Genomic DNA, 22,392 nt, shown 5'->3' with positions numbered 1-22,392 from the left:
GAGTAATGACGTACTCAGGAAAAAAGCTTTGCACTGTGCCTCAAAAGTAGTATTCCCCACATATAGGGTATCGGCAAAATTGTATGCTGCAACTTCTCCTGTTACTCTTCTGAAAATGCAAAATGTGGGGCCAAAATAACATTTTTGTGGGGAAAATGTTTTTTTTTTTTAATTTTCACAGCTCAACGTTCTAAACTTCTGTGAAGCACCTGGGGGTTCAAAGTGCTCACCACACATCTAAATACATCCCTTGAGGAGCTTAGCTTCCAAAATAATGTCACTTGTGGGGGATTTTCACTGTTTAGGCACATCAAAGGCTCTCCAAACGCGACATGGTGTCCGCCAATTGTTCCAGCAAATTTGGCATTCAAAAAGTCAAATGGGGCTCCTTCTCTTTGAGCTCTGCCGTGCGCCCAAACAGTGGGTTTTCTCCATCATACAGGATATCGGTGTGCTCAGGAGAAATAACACAACAAATTTTGGGGATCCATTTGTTCCTATTACCCTTGTTAAAATAAAAAATTTGGATCTGAAGTGATTATTTTGTGAAAAAATGTTAAAAGTTCATTTCCCCAATCAAATCCCTGTTAAGCACCTGAAGGGTTAATAAACTTCTTGAATGTGATTTTGAGCACCTTGAAAAGGTGCAGTTTTAGAATGGTGTCACTCTCGGGTATTTTCTGCCATATAGGCTTATCAAAGTCACTTCAAATGTGATCTAAAGAAAAAAAAGAAATGGTTTTGTAAATTTTGTTGGGGGGTGGGGGGACGCTGGTCAACTTTTTTTTAAAACAAGGTTGGTTCCTTAATTGTGCTGATGTTAGACAATATGGGAAAAGTTACTTAAACTATTTTGTGTGACAGATCTGATTCAGGCTATGTGCACGTCAGGATTTCTTGCAGAAATTTCCTGACAAAAACCAGACATTTCTGCCAGAAATCCGCATGCATTTTTTTCCCAATGCATTAAATAGCGGGAAAACACGAAACATCCGCAAAATTAATGAACATGCTGCTTTTTTTTTACCGCGATGCGGTTTTTTCACGGAAAAAAAACCGCATCATGTGCACAAAAATTGCAGAATGTATTCTAAATGATAGGATGTATGCGTTTTTATAGCGAAAAAACGCGAAAAATCCTGAACGTGTGCACATACCCTCAATGGTATTAAAATTCAAAGTTGGGAAATTTTCAAAATTTGCCAAATTTCTGTTTTTTTTTACAAATAACTGCAAGTCATACCAAAGAAATTTTATCACTATCATGAAGTACAATATGTCACAAAAAAAATCTCAAAATCACCAGGATCCGTTGAAGCGTTCCAAAAGTTACCACCTCATAAACTAACAGTGGTCAGAATTGTAAAAATTTTCCTGGTCATTTATGTGCAAACCACCTTTGGGGGTAAAGATTAACTATTGTTTTATTTTTTGTCTCCCATAAATCAATAGTACAAAATAAAATTAAAATTAATTTGGTAATACATCTTTGAGAAATCAGCTTTCTCCTCCTGGGCTGATGCTTCAATATCAATTCGCAGGCAAAATGTCTTTAATGTAGTTTACCATTACCGAGAAAGGACAGTTGGCACTTCTAACGTCCTACAGAGGACTGTTTCCAGAGAACTTGCAGCAGAATGTCTGTCTGCGACTCCTCTTTATAGAATTTTAAAAGCAAACTGTCCTTTCCAATTCAGTAATGGAGAAATCTGTCATGAACCGAATACAAAATATCAATCCACGAGGAAAAAAAAAAAAAGCTAATTTCTCTGCCAAGAAAGAAGTAACCAATATATTTTGTGTACTATTGAATTGTGAAAAAAGTTGGAACTATTACTCTATTAAAAGTCTCAAATATTAGGTTATCAGTATTAAAGTTATGGAAAACAAATAAAAATTCTGGGTATATTTTGTTCATGATTTTGAATAAATTGGTCATTCAAGTGTAGATGTTTTATTCCCTGCACCACCGAGGGATCAGCCAACTGAAGAGTGAGAATTTGGCACAGCGTAAGTCGATTACACAAACTTAACTATTAACGTTTAGGCCTTCTTCTGAACATGGCGCTGCCACGTGTGGATAAAACCACTGTGGAAGCTGGAGTGTATGTCTGCAGTGTAAACATGTTAAGGGCAACATTGGCACAATAGAAAAGAACATTGTTCTTGTGGAATGGCGCCAAGAGATTTGACGAGATTCAAATGGTATTGCACCAGGACACCAATTGCTTAATATGCAACTGAGGATTGAGAAATGACAGGCTACAAGCCACAATTATTATTATTATTTATTGTTATAGCGCCATTTATTCCATGGCGCTTTACATGTGAGGAGGGGTATACATAATAAAAACAAGTACAATAATCTTAAACAATACAAGTCACAACTGGTACAGGAGGAGAGAGGACCCTGCCCGCGAAGGCTCACAATCTACAAGGGATGGGTGAGGATACAGTAGGTGAGGATAGAGCTGGTCATGCAGCGGTTTGGTTGATCGGTGGTTACTGCAGGTTGTAGGCTTCTCGGAAGAGGTGGGTCTTCAGGTTCTTTTTGAAGATTTCGATGGTAGGCGAGAGTCTGATGTGTTGTGGTAGAGGGTTCCAGAGTAGGGGTGATATGCGAGAGAAATCTTGTATGCGATTGTGGGAAGAGGAGATAAGAGGGGAGTAGAGAAGGAGATCTTGTGAGGATCGGAGGTTGTGTGTAGGTAAGTACCGGGAGACGAGGTCACAGATGTATGGAGGAGACAGGTTGTGGATGGCTTTGTATGTCATGGTTAGGGTTTTGTACTGGAGTCTCTGGGCAATGGGGAGCCAGTGGAGGAATTGACAGAGGGGAGAGGCCGGGGAATAGCGGGGGGATAGGTGGATTAGTCGGGCAGCAGAGTTTAGAATAGATTGGAGGGGTGCGAGAGTGTTTGAGGGGAGGCCACAGAGCAGGAGGTTGCAGTAGCCAAGGCGAGAGATGATGAGGGCATGGACTAGGGTTTTTGCAGATTCTTGGTTGAGGAATGAACGGATTCGTGAAATATTTTTGAGTTGAAGTCGGCAGGAAGTGGAAAGGGCTTGGATATGTGGTTTGAAGGAGAGATCAGCGTCAAGGATTACCCCGAGGCAGCGAGCTTGTGGGACTGGGGAGAGTGGGCAGCCATTTACTGTAATGGTTAGGTTCGTTGGGGGGGTCGCGTGAGATGGGGGAAAGATGATGAATTCTGTTTTGTCCATGTTAAGTTTCAGAAATCTAGCGGAGAAGAAGGATGAAATAGTGGACAGACATTGAGGGATTCTGGTTAGTAGGGAGGTGATATCTGGTCCAGAGATGTAGATCTGTGTGTCGTCAGCATAGAGGTGATACTGAAAGCCATGAGATTCTATGAGCTGTCCCAGGCCAAAGGTGTAAATGGAGAAGAGCAGGGGCCCAAGGACTGAACCTTGCGGGACTCCGACAGATAGGGGGCGAGGTGAGGAGGTGGTGTGTGAGTGGGAGACGCTGAATGTCCGGTCTGTTAGGTATGATGAGATCCAGGATAGGGCCAAGTCTGTGATGCCAAGGGATGAGAGGGTCTGTAATAATAGGGAATGGTCCACTGTGTCAAAGGCAGCCGACAGTTCGAGGAGGAGGAGAACAGAGTAGTGTCGCTTGCTGTTGGTGGTTAAGAGGTCATTGGTGGCCTTAGTTAGGGCAGTTTCAGTGGAGTGGTGTGACCGGAAGCCAGATTGTAAGCGGTCAAAGAGGGAGCAAGAAGAGAGATGGGAGGACAGTTCAAGGTAGATGTGTTGTTCCAGTAATTTGGAGGCATAAGGGAGAAGTGATATAGGGCGATAGCTAGATACAGAGGATGGGTCAAGAGAGGGCTTTTTGAGGATAGGTGTGATGGAGGCATGTTTAAAGCTTGAGGGGAAAACACCAGTTGTTAGTGATAGGTCGAAGAGATGGGTTAGGGTTGGGATGAAGACTGTGGTGAGGTTTGGGATGAGGTGGGATGGGAGTGGGTCAAGTGCACAGGTGGTGAGATGTGATCTTGAGAGTAGAGTGGAGAGTTGATCTTCTGTAATGGTGGAGAAGTTGGTTTTGGAGGTGGAGGGCTGGGAAGTCGGGAGGAAGGGCTCTGGGGCTTGTTGACCAAAACTGTCTCTGATGCTATCAATCTTCTGCTTGAAAAATGAGGCAAAGTCTTCAGCTGAGATAAGTGGGGAGGGAGGAGGTGTTGGGGGACGGAGGAGAGAATTGAAGGTGTTGAATAACTGTTTAGGGTTGTGAGACAGGGAGGATATGAGAGACGAGAAGTAGGTTTGTTTAGCTGTGGCGAGTGTGGTCTTGAAAGTAGTGAGGGACTGTTTGAATGCGATAAAGTGCTTGTTGGAGTGGGATCTTTTCCATCTGCGCTCAGCAGCCCTGGAAGCTCGCCTCAGTTCTTTGGTCAGGCTGGTGTGCCAGGGCTGTCTGTTGATTTTGCGAGCTTTGGTATGTGTAAGTGGGGCAGCAGATTCCAAAGCTACAGCTATTGTGGTGTTATATAGAGCGGCAGTGTCATCCGCATTGTGTAATGAAGTTATGTCTGTGAGAGGGAGGAGGGATTCGGAGAATGAATGTAGGTCAAGATGTTTAAGATTTCTGTGAGGGTGTGAAAGTTTGTGGGGTGAGGATTGTAGACATGGAGTGGAGAGAGATGAGAATGTGAGAAGGTTGTGGTCAGAGAGTGGAAGAGATGAGTTAGAGAGGTTAGATAGGGAGCAGAGGCGGGTGAAGATGAGGTCCAGTGTGTGACCATCTTTGTGAGTGGCTGCAGAAGACCATTGAGTGAGGCCGAAGGGGGAAGTGAGAGATAGAAGTTTAGTGGCAGCTGAGAGGGAAGTGTCAATGGGTATGTTGAAATCGCCCATGATGATAGTGGGGATGTCCGCAGAAAGGAAATGAAGTAGCCAGGTGGTGAAGTGGTCAAAGAAGGTGGTGGCTGGCCCTGGGGGGCGGTAAATGGCAGCCAGTTGGAGGTTGGAGGGGGAGTAGATGCGCACAGAGTGCACGTCAAAGGAAGGGAGGGTAACAGAGGGTGGCAGTGGGATTGGGGTGAAGGAGCAGTTATCTGACAGGAGAAAACCAACTCCTCCGCCATGCTTGCTGCTGGGGCGGGGTGTGTGAGAAAGGTGGAAGCCACCGTAAGAGAGTGCAGCAGGGGAGGCTGTGTCAGAAGGGGTGAGCCAGGTTTCGGTGATGGCGAGGAAGGAAAGTTTGGTAGTAACAAAGAGATCATGGATGTAGGAAAGCTTGTTACAGACAGAGCGAGCGTTCCACAGAGCTCCTGTTAGTGGGACTGGGGAAGTGGGGGCTGGGCGAATGGGTATAAGGTTAGAGAGGTTACGGAAGTTTGTGATGGAGCGTGGATGCATTAAAGAATGCAGTGTAGGGCAACACTCTCTGGATGTTACTTTGTGTATAAAACACTCACACTGGAACACAGAAAAGGACATTATACAGGTCCTTCTCAAAAAATTAGCATATAGTGTTAAATTTCATTATTTACCATAATGTAATGATTACAATTAAACTTTCATATATTATAGATTCATTATCCACCAACTGAAATTTGTCAGGTCTTTTATTGTTTTAATACTGATGATTTTGGCATACAACTCCTGAAAACCCAAAAAACCTGTCTCAATAAATTAGCATATCAAGAAAAGGTTCTCTAAACGACCTATTACCCTAATCTTCTGAATCAACTAATTAACTCTAAACACATGCTAAAGATACCTGAGGCTTTTAAAAACTCCCTGCCTGGTTCATTACTCAAAACCCCCATCATGGGTAAGACTAGCGACCTGACAGATGTCAAGAAGGCCATCATTGACACCCTCAAGCAAGAGGGTAAGACCCAGAAAGAAATTTCTCAACAAATAGGCTGTTCCCAGAGTGCTGTATCAAGGCACCTCAATGGTAAGTCTGTTGGAAGGAAACAATGTGGCAGAAAACGCTGTACAACGAGAAGAGGTGACCGGACCCTGAGGAAGATTGTGGAGAAGGACCGATTCCAGACCTTGGGGAACCTGAGGAAGCAGTGGACTGAGTCTGGTGTGGAAACATCCAGAGCCACCGTGCACAGGCGTGTGCAGGAAATGGGCTACAGGTGCCGCATTCCCCAGGTAAAGCCACTTTTGAACCATAAACAGCGGCAGAAGCGCCTGACCTGGGCTACAGAGAAGCAGCACTGGACTGTTGCTAAGTGGTCCCAAGTACTTTTTTCTGATGAAAGCAAATTTTGCATGTCATTCGGAAATCAAGGTGCCAGAATCTGGAGGAAAACTGGGGAGAAGGAAATGTCAAAATGCCTGAAGTCCAGTGTCAAGTACCCACAGTCAGTGATGGTGTGGGGTGCCATGTCAGCTGCTGGTGTTGGTCCACTGTGTTTCATCAAGGGCAGGGTCAATGCAGCTAGCTATCAGGAGATTTTGGAGCACTTCATGCTTCCATCGGCTGAAATGCTTTATGGAGATGAAGATTTCATTTTTCAGCACGACCTGGCACCTGCTCACAGTGCCAAAACCACTGGTAAATGGTTTACTGACCATGGTATTACTGTGCTCAATTGGCCTGCCAACTCTCCTGACCTGAACCCCATAGAGAATCTGTGGGATATTGTGAAGAGAAAGTTGAGAGACGCAAGACCCAACACTCTGGATGAGCTTAAGGCCGCTATTGAAGCATCCTGGGCCTCCATAACATCTCAGCAGTGTCACAGGCTGATTGCCTCCATGCCACGCCGCATTGAAGCAGTCATTTCTGCCAAAGGATTCCCGACCAAGTATTGAGTGCATAACTGAACATTATTATTTGATGGTTTTTTTGTTTGTTATTAAAAAACACTTTTATTTGATTGGACGGGTGAAATATGCTAATTTATTGAGACAGGTTTTTTGGGTTATCAGGAGTTGTATGCCAAAATCATCAGTATTAAAACAATAAAAGACCTGACAAATTTCAGTTGGTGGATAATGAATCTATAATATATGAAAGTTTAATTGTAATCATTACATTATGGTAAATAATGAAATTTAACACTATATGCTAATTTTTTGAGAAGGACCTGTAGCTCATAAAACCATTGCATTGAGGCTTTGAGTGAGTGTGTGATATACACTTTGGGTTCTCCAGTCAAGAATGACAAGTCTGCAGTCATCAATTTTTGGAAGTGCATTGAACAGCAAGGTGGATTGCTGCTGAGGGGAAAAAAAAAAAATCTCTTTATATCTTCAGCTTAGCGAGTGTGACCTGAGCGTAAGTGTGTGACTTGTGATTCAGTGACTTTGGATTCACGGAGTTTCCAAGGGAGGAATTACTGAATTGCTGTGTTTTAGTAATACTTTGCATTTATTTTTTATTTAACTTTTCTGTCTGATGCAATCCCCATTAGGAAATGTGCTCCACTATTGTTAATGCCGTCCAGTGCACGTCTTGCCACATATATGCAGTCCTTGAGCAGCCGGTTGAGGGTGCATACTGCTGTGCGAGATGTGAGCACGTTGTGCATTTGGAAGCCCAGATTCTGAATCTAAATGTGCAGCTGGCAACACTGAGATCCATAGACATGGGAATTAGGCTGCAGGCTGAAAGCAAGGATCTCCAACGTGGTATTTTCCGAAATACTGCCTGTACCACGCCAGAGAGGCAACAGGAGATTAGGGAGGATAATAAGTGGCTCAAGAATTGGTGTAGGAAGGAGGGGTTTGGGTTCCTGCAGAATTGGGCCGACTTCTCAGTGGGCTACAGGCTCTACGCTAGGGACGGGCTGCACCTCAATGGGGAAGGTGCAGCTGTGCTGGGGGAGAAAATGGCTAGAAGGTTGGAGGAGTGTTTAAACTAGGGAATGGTGGGAGGGTATTCATTTTATAGGAGGGGAAGATAGTGCAGATAGAGACCTGGGCACAAATAAGGAAGTTAGGGGGTGGCGGTGGCATGGGGGGTGGAGTTAGAACAATTAATAATTTCAGAAAGAATAGAGGTACAGAGAGATACATAAAGTGTATGTATACTAATGCCAGAAGCCTCGCCAACAAAATGGATGAATTAGAATTAATGCTGTTGGAGCATAATTATGACATGGTGGGGATATCTGAAACATGGCTGGATGACAGCCATGACTGGGCTGTTAACTTGCAGGGCTTTAGTCTATTCAGAAATGACCGAATGGATAAGCGAGGGGGAGGGGTGTGTCTGTATGTAAAATCATCCTTAAAACCCAACCTGTGTGATAATATAGGTGAATCTAATGAAAATGTAGAGTCCCTGTGGGTGGAGATAAGGGGAGGGGAAAACACGGGTATTACATACCTGGTAATGTGTTTTTTCATGAGACATGACGGCACCACGAGAGAGGGGATCCGCCCATCAATGACAGGAAACCTTCAAGATAAAAGGGGCGGCTCCTCTCTCCACATCAGTTTTACAGAGTACGAGAGGAACTCCGCTGGTTAGTGTACACATAAATAATACATCCTATACGGTTCTATTCACCGATACCCCAGGGAGTGTATAATACAAATAATGCTAATAATGCACCCAACTAGTGATGTGATCAAAAGGGTGGGAATATAAGGGTGCCGTCATGTCTCATGAAAAAACACATTACTAGGTATGTAATACCCGTGTTTTTCCATCATACATGATGGCACCATGAGAGAGTTACAGAGATTTGTATTCTCTTTTAGGGAGGGATCACTGCTTGTAACACTCTTCTCCCAAATGTGAGATCAGAGGTAGCAGATAGGTCTAGCCTATAATGTTTAAAAAATGTAGACAGAGAGGACCAAGTGGCCGCCTTACAGATTTGGTCGATGGTAGCATCTGCTCTCTCCGCCCACGACGTCGCCATGGCCCTCGTGGAGTGGGCTTTCAGACCCTGTGGAATAACCCTGCCTGCACTACTATACGCTAGAATAATGGCCTCTCTCACCCATCTAGCTATAGTCTGTTTTGAGGCCCTTCCTTGACCCCTGGAACGAAACAAATAAAGCCCTCTGCTTCCTCAAGGATTTTGTCACCTCTAGATACTGTAGGATACATCTCCTAACGTCTAGGCAATGGAGTCTCTCCTCTTTTTTGTTACTGGGATTGGGACAGAAAGAGGGTAGGGTTATATCCTGAGCTCTATGGAATCTCGATACCACTTTGGGGAGATATGCCGGATCTAATTTTAATACGACCCTATCGTCCATGATTTGTGTGTAAGGGGGGTCAGCTGACAACGCGTGTAAATCCCCCACCCTACGGGCCGATGTAAGTGTCACTAACAAAGCTGTTTTTAATGTTAGTATTTTATCAGAAGTTGTATTTAACGGCTCAAAGGGGCTTTCCGTCAGGGCTGTTAACACTAGATTTAGATCCCATGGTGGAGGAATAGGAGATGGGACAGAGTCAGCTCTACTACAGGCTCGGACAAACCTCACCACCCACCTATTACTTGCCAGGTCACAGTTGAATAGGGCTGCTAAGGCTGAAATGTGTACTTTGAGGGTACTAACAGCTAACCCCAGATCTAAGCCCTTTTGCAGGAACTCCAGTATTGCCACTATCGGTACCTCCCCTTCCCGTATTGGCCCTGAGCTGGACAGGAATTTCTTCCATATTCTCCCATAGATCTTGGTCATTAATGGTTTTCTGCTGCTGAGCAAGGTGGATATTAACCCAGCTGAGAACCCTTCTTTCTCTAGTAACGACCGCTCAAATGCCAGGCTGTCAAATGAAGCCCGGAGTTCTGCGGGTGGTTGAAGGGACCCTGCGTTAGAAGGTCCTGGTCTTCCGGGAGAACCCACAGGTCTGTCACTGACATCACTCTCAGCCAGTAAAACCATGGCCTTTTCGGCCAGAAGGGCGCTATCACAATCACTCTGGCCTTGTCTTCCCTGATCTTCCTCAGAACCGCTGGGATTAGACATATCGGTGGGAAGGCATACAGGAGTCCTGACGTCCATTCTATGCTGAAGGCGTCTACTGCCAACGGCCTGTCTGCTGGGTTCAGGGAGCAGAACTTTTGGACTTTCTTGTTGACTTTTGAGGCAAAGAGGTCTACCTTGGGTTTTCCCCACATGTCCACTATCCGTTGAAAAACGGACTTTTTTAGGGACCATTCTCCTTGCCTCAAGTGGTTCCTGCTTAATAAGTCTGCCTTTATGTTGTCCACACCTCGGATATGCAGGGCCGATAATGACAGGAAGTGCCTTTCAGCTAGAGACACGAGTCTTGTGGTTATGTGCATCAGTGCCCGAGAGCGGGTGCCTCCCTGGTGGTTCACGTAAGCGACCGCTGTTCGGTTGTCCGATAGGACTCTCTCCTGGGAGGACTGTACCGGAGTCTGCATATATCTTCTTGGAGGCCAGTGGTGGAATTTTAGTTTTAGGCCTGATCCTACGATCTGCCGGATCCATATGCTGGATGAGATCCTCTCCCAGGCTGGAAGGAAGTGAGAGAGCCTCCCTCCCACCTGAGAAGGACCGTCTCTGGGGGACTTGCCAAAATAGAAGCCCTTTCCTCCTCTGGGTCGCTTGTCCAGGTTGCTCCTGTCTCGGTCTCTGTACTGCTGCCTTCGGAATTTTTGGCCTTTCCGAAAGGAGCGACGAAAGGGCTGAAAATTGTAGTTACTTACCGATAACGGTATTTCTCTGATCCCATGATGGCACCACGGAGAGAGGGGTCCGCCCCCAGGGACAGGAAACCTACAGGTGAAAAAGGGCGTACCTCTCTCCCACATAAGTTGGTTTACAGAGCCTTATACAGAACTTCAGCTGCAACTCAACGTTTTACAAATTAAACTTAATCCAATTAACTTAACAGAGGCACCGTGACTAAAGCTAATTATTAATACATTATAATGTGCACACCTGTGTGTGAAAAGGGAGGGAACATACGGGTGCCATCATGGGATCAGAGAAATACCGTTATCGGTAAGTAACTTCAATTTTCTCTATCCCCATGATGGCACCACGGAGAGATTTGCATAGATTATAACTCTTAGGGAGGGACCACTGCCTCTAGAACCCTTCGCCCAAAGGTGAGATCAGAGGAGGTCAAGTCTAAACGGTAATGTTTGAAAAATGTAGACTGGGAAGACCAAGTGGCGGCTCTACATATCTGTTGTATTGAAGCGCCAGCTTTCTCCGCCCAGGATGACGCCACTGCTCTGGTTGAATGAGCCTTTATATTCTCCGGGATGGCCGTCCCGCCAGATGAGTAGGATAGGGTGATGGCATCTCTTATCCACCTCGCTAACGTGGCTTTCGATGCTTTTTGTCCCTTCCGCGGACCCTGGAAGCAGACAAACAAAGCCCTATCCTTCCTGCACTCCCTAGTGGCTGAAAGATATTGGGCTAGGCATCTTTTTACATCTAGGGTATGCAGTGTTTTTTCCCCCTCATTTTTGGGGTTGGGACAAAATGAGGGCAGAGAGATCTCTTGTGTCCTATGGAATTGTGACGCGATTTTAGGGAGATAAGCCGGGTCAGTTTTAAGAATGACTCTATCATCGAGGATTTGAGTAAAGGGTGGACATGCAGACAATGCTTGTACAGGTCCTTCTCAAAAAATTAGCATATAGTGTTAAATTTCATTATTTACCATAATGTAATGATTACAATTAAACTTTCATATATTATAGATTCATTATCCACCAACTGAAATTTGTCAGGTCTTTTATTGTTTTAATACTGATGATTTTGGCATACAACTCCTGATAACCCAAAAAACCTGTCTCAATAAATTAGCATATTTCACCTGTCCAATCAAATAAAAGTGTTTTTTAATAACAAACAAAAAAAAAAAAATAATAATGTTCACTTATGCACTCAATACTTGGTCGGGAATCCTTTGGCAGAAATGACTGCTTCAATGCGGCGTGGCATGGAGGCAATCAGCCTGTGACACTGCTGAGATGTTATGGAGGCCCAGGATGCTTCAATAGCGGCCTTAAGCTTATCCAGAGTGTTGGGTCTTGCGTCTCTCAACTTTCTCTTCACAATATCCCACAGATTCTCTATGGGGTTCAGGTCAGGAGAGTTGGCAGGCCAATTGAGCACAGTAATACCATGGTCAGTAAACCATTTACCAGTGGTTTTGGCACTGTGAACAGGTGCCAGGTCGTGCTGAAAAATGAAATCTTCATCTCCATAAAGCATTTCAGCCGATGGAAGCATGAAGTGCTCCAAAATCTCCTGATAGCTAGCTGCATTGACCCTGCCCTTGATGAAACACAGTGGACCAACACCAGCAGCTGACATGGCACCCCACACCATCACTGACTGTGGGTACTTGACACTGGACTTCAGGCATTTTGGCATTTCCTTCTCCCCAGTCTTCCTCCAGACTCTGGCACCTTGATTTCCGAATGACATGCAAAATTTGCTTTCATCAGAAAAAAGTACTTGGGACCACTTAGCAACAGTCCAGTGCTGCTTCTCTGTAGCCCAGGTCAGGCGCTTCTGCCGCTGTTTATGGTTCAAAAGTGGCTTTACCCGGGGAATGCGGCACCTGTAGCCCATTTCCTGCACACGCCTGTGCACGGTGGCTCTGGATGTTTCCACACCAGACTCAGTCCACTGCTTCCTCAGGTTCCCCAAGGTCTGGAATCGGTCCTTCTCCACAATCTTCCTCAGGGTCCGGTCACTTCTCGTTGTACAGCATTTTCTGCCACATTGTTTCTTTCCAACAGACTTACCATTGAGGTGCCTTGATACAGCACTCTGGGAACAGCCTATTTGTTGAGAAATTTCTTTTTGGGTCTTACCCTCTTGCTTGAGGGTGTCAATGATGGCCTTCTTGACATCTGTCAGGTCGCTAGTCTTACCCATGATGGGGGTTTTGAGTAATGAACCAGGCAGGGAGTTTTTAAAAGCCTCAGGTATCTTTTGCATGTGTTTAGAGTTAATTAGTTGATTCAGAAGATTAGGGTAATAGGTCGTTTAGAGGACCTTTTCTTGATATGCTAATTTATTGAGACAGGTTTTTTGGGTTATCAGGAGTTGTATGCCAAAATCATCAGTATTAAAACAATAAAAGACCTGACAAATTTCAGTTGGTGGATAATCAATCTATAATATATGAAAGTTTAATTGTAATCATTACATTATGGTAAATAATGAAATTTAACACTATATGCTAATTTTTTGAGAAGGACCTGTATATCGCTGACACGGCGGGCCGAGGTTAGGGCCACTAGGAGTGCGGTTTTTAAAGATAAGACCTTTAAAGGGACATCCGCCAGGGGCTCAAAGGGAGGTTTGGTCAGGGCATTTAAAACAAGGTTTAGATCACATGGGGGAGCATTATGAAGAGGAATGGGCCTGGAACTACCCGAGGTTTTAATGAATCTCATGACCCATCGGCGTGCTGTAGGTTCCCCGTCAGGGACAGGAAACCAACTGATGTGGGAGAGAGGTACGCCCTTTTTCACCTGTAGGTTTCCTGTCCCTGGGGGCGGACCCCTCTCTCCGTGGTGCCATCATGGGGATAGAGAAACGGCTGTTTCGGAAAGTTTTTTTTTGTCCCCGGCTTTCTCTAATACCTCGCCTAATGCCGGTCCGAACAGGAAGTTCCCCTCACAAGGCAAAGCTTCATCTTTGCCTGAGTCTCTCTTGGCCAGCATTTAAGCCATACGGCACGGCGTCCTGTGTTGGCTAAAGTTGCTGATTTTGCTGCCAGCCTAGCCGAGTCCGTTGGTGCTTCAGCTAGAAACACCGCCGCTGCTTTCATAGTTGGTATTGCTTCCAGGATAGTTTCCCTGGGAACTTTTTGCTATACCTGTTCCTCCAGGTTGTCTATCCAGATTTTAAGGGATCTGGCTACACAAGTGGCCGCGATAGCTGGCCTTAGTGCTCCTACTGAGGCTTCCCAAGCTGTCTTCAGGGAACTGTCATTTCCGTTTTTTTCAATGTGGCCATAATCATCTGATGTGGAGAGAGGAGCCACCCCTTTTATCTTGAAGGTTTCCTGTCCTTGATGGGCGGATCACCTCTCTCGTGGTACCGTCATGTATGATGGAAAAAAAATAATAAATTACTGATAGGGGTTAGTTATAAGTCTCCAAAAATAATGGAAGCAATGGAGAATGTTGTGAATTTGGTTTCTGGGCTCCCCCGGTGGTTTCTGGTGGTACTGCACTTGTGTGCTTCATCTCCTCTGTTCACCTGTTTCCATCAGGATGTGGAAGTTTTCTATTTAACCTTGCTCCTCAGTCATTTCTATGCCGGCCAACAATGTTACCAGAAGCCTTTCTGTTGCATGTTCCTGCTCCTAGACTACTATCAGCTAAGTTGGACTTGTAGTCCTAAGTTTGTTTTGCATTTTTGTTCCAGTTCTCTGTGATTGCTTATTTCTGAGGCTGGAAGCTCTTGTGAGCTGAAATTGCCACTCTGGTGTCATGAGTTGATATTAGAGTCTTAAAGTAATTTCAGGATGGTGTTTTGAAAGGGTTTTCAGCTGACTGTGAAGTTCCCTTTTCTGTCTTCCTACTATCTAGTAAGCGGACCTCGATTTGCTAAACCTATCTTCATACTTCGTATGTCAATTTCCTCTGTAATCACCGACAATATATGTGGGGGCTACTGTCTGCCTTTTGGGGAAAATTTCTCTAGAGGTAAGCCAGGTCTGTATTTTCCTCTGCTAGGGTCAGTCAGTTCTCCGGCTGGCGCTGGGCGTCTAGGGATAAAACGTAGGCACGCTACCCGGCCACTGTTAGTTGTGCGGTAGGTTTAGCTCACAGTCAGCTCGAGTTCCCATCTTCCAAGAGCTAGTCCTTTTTGTATGCTTTACTATGTTCTCTTGCCATTGAGAACCATGACAGTTTGGCCGGCCTAGGGTTAAAATAATTGGCAGAAGAAAGGAGAGAAAAGAACCCTGCAGAGAATTTTTTTTTTTTTCCTGAGTTTGCTCATTAGTTGATTCACTTGCATCTCTGCTTACTGCAGCCTTCGTCTCTCTGTCCTTCTAATCCTTGAATGGTTCTGATTTCACCTGATTAATATGGATCCTCAGAGTTTAGCTACAGGTTTGGATAATCTCGCTGTGAAGGTTCAAAGTTTACAGGATTTTGTTATTCATGCTCCTATATCTGAACCTAGAATTCCTTTACCTGAATTTTTCTCCGGGGATAGATCTCGCTTCCAGAATTTCAAACATAATTGTAAATTATTTTTGTCTCTGAGATCTCGCTCCGCTGGAGATCCTGCACAGCAGGTCAGGATTGTAATTTCCTTGCTCCGGGGCGACCCTCAGGACTGGGCATTTGCTTTGGCACCAGGGGATCCTGCGTTGCTCAATGTGGATGCGTTTTTCCTGGCTTTGGGGTTGCTTTATGAGGAACCTCATTTGGAGATTCAGGCTGAAAAAGCCTTAATGGCCCTGTCTCAAGGGCAGGATGAGGCTGAGATATACTGCCAAAAATTTCGTAAGTGGTCTGTGCTTACTCAGTGGAATGAGTGCGCCCTGGCGGCGAATTTCAGAGAGGGTCTCTCTGATGCCATTAAGGATGTTATGGTGGGGTTCCCTGTGCCTACAGGTCTGAATGAGTCCATGACAATGGCTATTCAGATTGATCGGCGTTTGCGGGAGCGCAAACCTGTGCACCATTTGGCAGTGTCTACTGAGAAGGCGCCAGAGATTATGCAATGTGATAGAATTCTGTCCAGAAGCGAACGACAGAATTTTAGGCGAAAAAATGGGTTATGCTTCTATTGTGGTGATTCAACTCATGTTATATCAGCATGCTCTAAACGTACTAAGAAGGTTGATAAGTCTGTTTCAATTGGCACTTTACAGTCTAAGTTTATTCTATCTGTGACCCTGATTTGCTCTTTATCGTCTATTACCGCGGACGCCTATGTCGACTCTGGCGCCGCTTTGAGTCTTATGGATTGGTCCTTTGCCAAACGCTGTGGGTTTGATTTAGAGCCTCTGGAAGTTCCTATACCTCTGAAGGGTATTGACTCCACGCCATTGGCTAGTAATAAACCACAATACTGGACACAAGTAAATATGCGTATTAATCCGGATCACCAGGAGATTATTCGCTTCCTTGTGTTGTATAATCTACATGATGTGTTGGTGCTTGGATTGCCATGGCTGCAATCTCATAACCCAGTCCTCGACTGGAAAGCAATGTCTGTGTTAAGCTGGAGATGTCAGGGGACTCATGGGGACGTACCTTTGGTTTCCATTTCGTCATCTATTCCCTCTGAGATTCCGGAATTTTTATCTGATTATCGTGACGTTTTTGAGGAGCCTAAAATTGGTTCACTACCTCCGCACAGAGAGTGCGATTGTACTATAGATCTGATTCCGGGCAGTAAGTTTCCAAAGGGTCGTTTATTTAATCTATCTGTGCCTGAACATGCTGCTATGCGGGAATATATTAAGGAGTCCTTGGAAAAGGGACATATTCGTCCTTCGTCATCTCCCTTAGGAGCCGGTTTTTTCTTTGTATCTAAAAAAGATGGCTCTTTGAGGCCGTGTATTGATTATCGGCTTTTGAATAAAATCACGGTTAAATATCAGTATCCTTTGCCACTGCTTACTGATTTGTTTGCTCGAATAAAGGGGGCCAAGTGGTTCTCTAAGATTGATCTTCGTGGGGCGTATAATTTAGTGCGAATTAAGCAGGGGGATGAGTGGAAAACCGCATTTAATACGCCTGAGGGCCATTTTGAGTATTTAGTAATGCCTTTTGGTCTTTCAAATGCCCCTTCAGTCTTTCAGTCCTTTATGCATGACATTTTCCGTGAATATTTGGATAAATTTTTGATTGTGTATCTGGATGATATTTTGATTTTTTCGGATGACTGGGATTCTCATGTCCAACAGGTCAGGAGGGTTTTTCAGGTTTTGCGCTCTAATTCCTTGTGTGTAAAGGGTTCTAAGTGCGTTTTTGGGGTTCAAAAGATTTCGTTTTTGGGGTACATTTTTTCCCCCTCTTCCATTGAGATGGACCCTGTCAAGGTTCAGGCTATTTGTGATTGGACGCAACCCTCTTCTCTTAAGAGCCTTCAGAAGTTTTTGGGCTTTGCTAATTTTTATCGTCGATTTATAACTGGTTTTTCTGATGTCGCTAAACCGTTGACTGATTTGACTAAGAAGGGTGCTGATGTTGCTGAGTGGTCCCCTGCTGCTGTGGAGGCCTTTCGGGAGCTTAAGCGCCGCTTTTCTTCCGCCCCTGTATTGCGTCAGCCTGATGTTACTCTTCCTTTTCAGGTTGAGGTCGACGCTTCAGAAATCGGAGCTGGGGCGGTTTTGTCGCAGAAAAGTTCCGACTGCTCCGTGATGAGACCTTGTGCGTTCTTTTCTCGTAAGTTTTCGCCCGCTGAGCGAAATTATGATATTGGTAATCGGGAGCTCTTGGCTATGAAGTGGGCTTTTGAGGAGTGGCGTCATTGGCTTGAGGGGGCTAGACATCAGGTGGTGGTATTGACCGACCACAAGAATTTGATTTATCTTGAGTCCGCCAGGCGCCTGAATCCTAGACAGGCGCGCTGGTCGTTATTTTTCTCTCGGTTTAATTTTGTGGTTTCTTACCTACCGGGTTCTAAAAATGTGAAGGCGGATGCCCTTTCTAGGAGTTTTGAGCCTGATTCCCCTGGTAATTCTGAACCTACAGGTATCCTTAAGGATGGAGTGATATTATCTGCTGTTTCCCCAGATTTGCGACGGGTCTTGCAGGAGTTTCAGGCGGATAGACCTGATCGTTGCCCGCCTGGTAGATTGTTTGTTCCTGATGATTGGACCAGTAGAGTCATCTCGGAGGTCCATTCTTCTGCGTTAGCAGGTCATCCTGGAATCTTTGGTACCAGGGATTTGGTGGCTAGGTCCTTCTGGTGGCCTTCCCTGTCGCGAGATGTGCGAGGTTTTGTGCAGTCTTGTGATGTTTGTGCTCGGGCCAAGCCTTGTTGTTCTCGGGCTAGTGGATTGTTGTTATCCTTGCCTATTCCGAAGAGGCCTTGGACTCACATCTCCATGGATTTTATTTCTGATCTCCCTGTTTCTCAGAAGATGTCTGTCATCTGGGTGGTGTGTGATCGTTTCTCTAAGATGGTCCATTTGGTTCCCTTGCCTAAATTGCCTTCTTCATCCGAGCTGGTTCCTCTGTTTTTTCAAAATGTGGTGCGCTTGCATGGTATTCCGGAGAATATCGTTTCTGACAGGGGAACCCAATTCGTGTCTAGATTTTGGCGAGCGTTCTGTGCTAGGATGGGCATTGATTTGTCTTTTTCGTCTGCTTTCCACCCTCAGACTAATGGCCAGACCGAGCGAACTAATCAGACCTTGGAGACTTATTTGAGGTGTTTTGTGTCTGCGGATCAGGATGATTGGGTTGCCTTTTTGCCCTTGGCGGAGTTTGCCCTCAATAATCGGGCTAGTTCTGCCACCTTGGTTTCTCCTTTCTTCTGTAATTCGGGGTTTCATCCTCGTTTCTCTTCCGGTCAGGTGGAGTCTTCGGATTGTCCTGGAGTGGATGCTGTGGTGGAGAGGTTGCATCAGATTTGGGGGCATGTGGTGGACAATTTGAAGTTGTCCCAGGAGAAGACTCAGCATTTTGCCAACCGCCGTCGTCGTGTTGGTCCTCGTCTTTGTGTTGGGGACTTGGTGTGGTTATCTTCTCGTTTTGTCCCTATGAAGGTTTCTTCTCCTAAGTTTAAGCCTCGGTTCATCGGCCCGTACAAGATATTGGAGATTCTTAACCCTGTGTCCTTTCGTTTGGACCTCCCTGCATCTTTTTCTATTCATAATGTCTTCCATCGGTCATTGTTGCGCAGGTATGAGGTACCGGTTGTGCCTTCCGTTGAGCCTCCTGCTCCGGTGTTGGTTGAGGGTGAGTTGGAGTACGTTGTCGAGAAGATCTTGGACTCCTGTGTTTCCAGACGGAGACTTCAGTATCTGGTCAAGTGGAAGGGCTACGGTCAGGAGGATAACTCTTGGGTGACAGCCTCTGATGTTCATGCCTCCGATTTGGTCCGTGCCTTTCATAGGGCTCATCCTGATCGTCCTGGTGGTTCTGGTGAGGGTTCGGTGCCCCCTCCTTGAGGGGGGGGGGTACTGTTGTGAATTTGGTTTCTGGGCTCCCCCGGTGGTACTGCACTTGTGTGCTTCATCTCCTCTGTTCACCTGTTTCCATCAGGATGTGGGAGTTTTCTATTTAACCTTGCTCCTCAGTCATTTCTATGCCGGCCAACAATGTTACCAGAAGCCTTTCTGTTGCATGTTCCTGCTCCTAGACTACTATCAGCTAAGTTGGACTTGTAGTCCTAAGTTTGTTTTGCATTTTTGTTCCAGTTCTCTGTGATTGCTTATTTCTGAGGCTGGAAGCTCTTGTGAGCTGAAATTGCCACTCTGGTGTCATGAGTTGATATTAGAGTCTTAAAGTAATTTCAGGATGGTGTTTTGAAAGGGTTTTCAGCTGACTGTGAAGTTCCCTTTTCGGTCTTCCTACTATCTAGTAAGCGGACCTCGATTTGCTAAACCTATCTTCATACTTCGTATGTCAATTTCCTCTGTAATCACCGACAATATATGTGGGGGCTACTGTCTGCCTTTTGGGGAAAATTTCTCTAGAGGTAAGCCAGGTCTGTATTTTCCTCTGCTAGGGTCAGTCAGTTCTCCGGCTGGCGCTGGGCGTCTAGGGATAAAACGTAGGCACGCTACCCGGCCACTGTTAGTTGTGCGGTAGGTTTAGCTCACAGTCAGCTCGAGTTCCCATCTTCCAAGAGCTAGTCCTTTTTGTATGCTTTACTATGTTCTCTTGCCATTGAGAACCATGACAGGAGAATATCCTCTTAAAGCAAATAGATGAAGCTGCGACTCAAGGAGAAGTCATTATTATTATGGGGGACTTCAACTACCCTGAAATAGATTGGGGAACAGAAACCTGCAGTTCCAGCAAAGGTAATCGGTTTTTGACAACTATGAGACAATTACCTTTCACAACTGGTTCAGGACCCAACAAGAAGGGGGGCACTGCTAGACCTAATATTAACCAACAGGCCAGACCGCATATCAAATATAAGGGTTGGGGGTCACTTGGGGAATAGTGATCACAAAATAATAAGTTTTCCTGTATCCTTCAATAAGATGTGTAGTAGAGGGGTTACTAGGACATTAAACTTCAGGAGGGCAAATTTCCAACGGATGAGAGATGATCTTGGTGCAATTAACTGGGACGACATCCTGAGACATAAAAATACACAAATAAAATGGGAGACATTTATTAGCATCCTGAATAGGACCTGTGCACAGTATATACTGTATGGGAATAAACATACTAGAAATAGGAGGAAACCAATATGGCTAAATAGAGCTGTAAGGGGGCGCAATAAGGGACAAAAAGAAAGCATTTAGAAAATTAAGGGTAAGTTCACACAGGACTTTTTTGCTGCTTTATGCTGCATATTTTTGCTGCTTTTTATGCTAATTTTCAGCTGCTTTTTACAGTACCAGCAAAGCCTATGAGATTTCAGAAATCTCATGCACACACATTGGTTTTTTGTGTGATCAGTATTTTGTGCTTTGCTGCGTTTTTTGACAGAGCATGTCACTTTCAGCGTTTTTGCTGCATTTTTTCACCCATTGACTTGAATGGGTGTTGAAAAAAACGCAGCAAAAACGCATGTATCATTTGCTGCGTTTTTGCTGCTGAAAATCCAAGGACATTAGCCTGGAAAAAGAAAAAAAAAACAAAAACAAAACCGCACCTATAAGCAGCTGAAAATTAGCATTAAAAAAAGCAGCAAAAAAGTCCTGTGTGAACTTACCCTAAAGGAAGTAGGTAGTGATGAGGCATTAAATACAGAAAATTAAATAAATTCTGTAAAAAGCAAATCAAGGCAGCAAAGATTGAGACAGAGACTCATTGCCAGAGAGCAAAAATAATCCCAAAATATTCTTTAACTACGTAAATAGTAAGAAACTGAAAAATGAAAGTGTTGGCCCCCTTAAAAATAGTCTGGGTGAAATGGTGGATGAGTAAAAAGCCAATATGCTTAATGACTTTTTTTTCATCAGTATTTACACAAGAAAATCCCATGGCAGACAATATGATCAATGATAACAAAAATTCCCCATTAAATGTCACCTGCTTAACCCAGCAGGAAGTACGCCGGCGTCTAAAAAAAAAAAAAAAAAAAAAATCACTAAAATTGACAAATCTCCGGGCCCGGATGGGATACACCCCTGAGTACTGCAGGATTTAAGTACAGTCATCGATAGACCATTATTTTTAATCTTGAAAGAGTCCATAATAACAGGGTCTGTACCACAGGACTGGTGTATAGCAAATGTGGTGCCAATATTCAAAAAGGGAACAAAAAATGAACTCGGAAATTATAGGCCAGTAAGCTTAACCTCTACTGTGGGTAAAATCCTGGAGGGTTTTCTAAGGGATGCTATACTGGAGTATCTGAAGAGGTATAACCTCATGACCCAGTATCAGCATGGGTTTACTAGGGACCGTTACTGTCAGACAAATCTGATCAATTTCTATGAAGAGGTAAGTTTCGGATTGGACCAAGGGAACGCAGTGTATATGGACTTTTCAAAAGCTTTTGATACGGTGCCACACAAAAGGTTGATACATAAAATGAGAATGGGGATAGGGGAAAATATGTGCAAGTTGGTTAAGAGCTGGCTCAGGGATAGGAAACAAAGGGTGGTTATCAATGGAGCACACTCGGACTGGGTCGCGGTTAGCAGTGGGGTACCACAGGGGTCAGTATTGGGCCCTCTTTTTAACATTAATGACATTGTAGGGGGCATAATTTCAATATTTGCAGATGACACTAAACTCTGTAGGGTAATCAATACAGAGGAGGACAATTTTATTACAAGATGATTTATGTAAACTAGTAGCTTGGGCTGACAAATGGCAAATGAGCTTTAATGGGGATAAATGTAAGGTCATGCACTTGGGTAGAAGTAATAAGATGTATAACTATGTGCTTAATTCTAAAACTCTGGGCAAAACGGTCAATGAAAAGGACCTGGGTGTATGACAAACTCATATTCAGTGGCCAGTGTCAGGCAGCTGCTACAAAGGCTAATAAAATAACGGGATGCATTAAAAGAGGCATAGATGCTGATGAGAACATAATTTTACCTCTATACAAGTCACTAGTTCGACCACACTTAGAATACTGTGCACAGTTCTGGTCTCCGGTGTATAAGAAAGACATAGCTGAACTGGAGCGGGTGCAGAGAAGAGCGACCAAGGTTATTAGAGGACTGGGGGGTCTGCAATACCAAAATAGGTTATTACACTTGGGGCTATTTAGTTTGGAAAAACGAAGACTAAGGGGTGATCTTATTTTAATGTATAAATATAAGAGGGGACAGTACAAAGACCTTTCTGATGATCTTTTAATCATAGACCC

The sequence above is a fragment of the Ranitomeya variabilis genome, chromosome 3 (assembly GCF_051348905.1).
Source record: "Ranitomeya variabilis isolate aRanVar5 chromosome 3, aRanVar5.hap1, whole genome shotgun sequence".
NCBI classification, from domain to species: Eukaryota; Metazoa; Chordata; class Amphibia; order Anura; family Dendrobatidae; genus Ranitomeya; species Ranitomeya variabilis.
Note: the sequence above shows the minus strand (reverse complement) of the source record.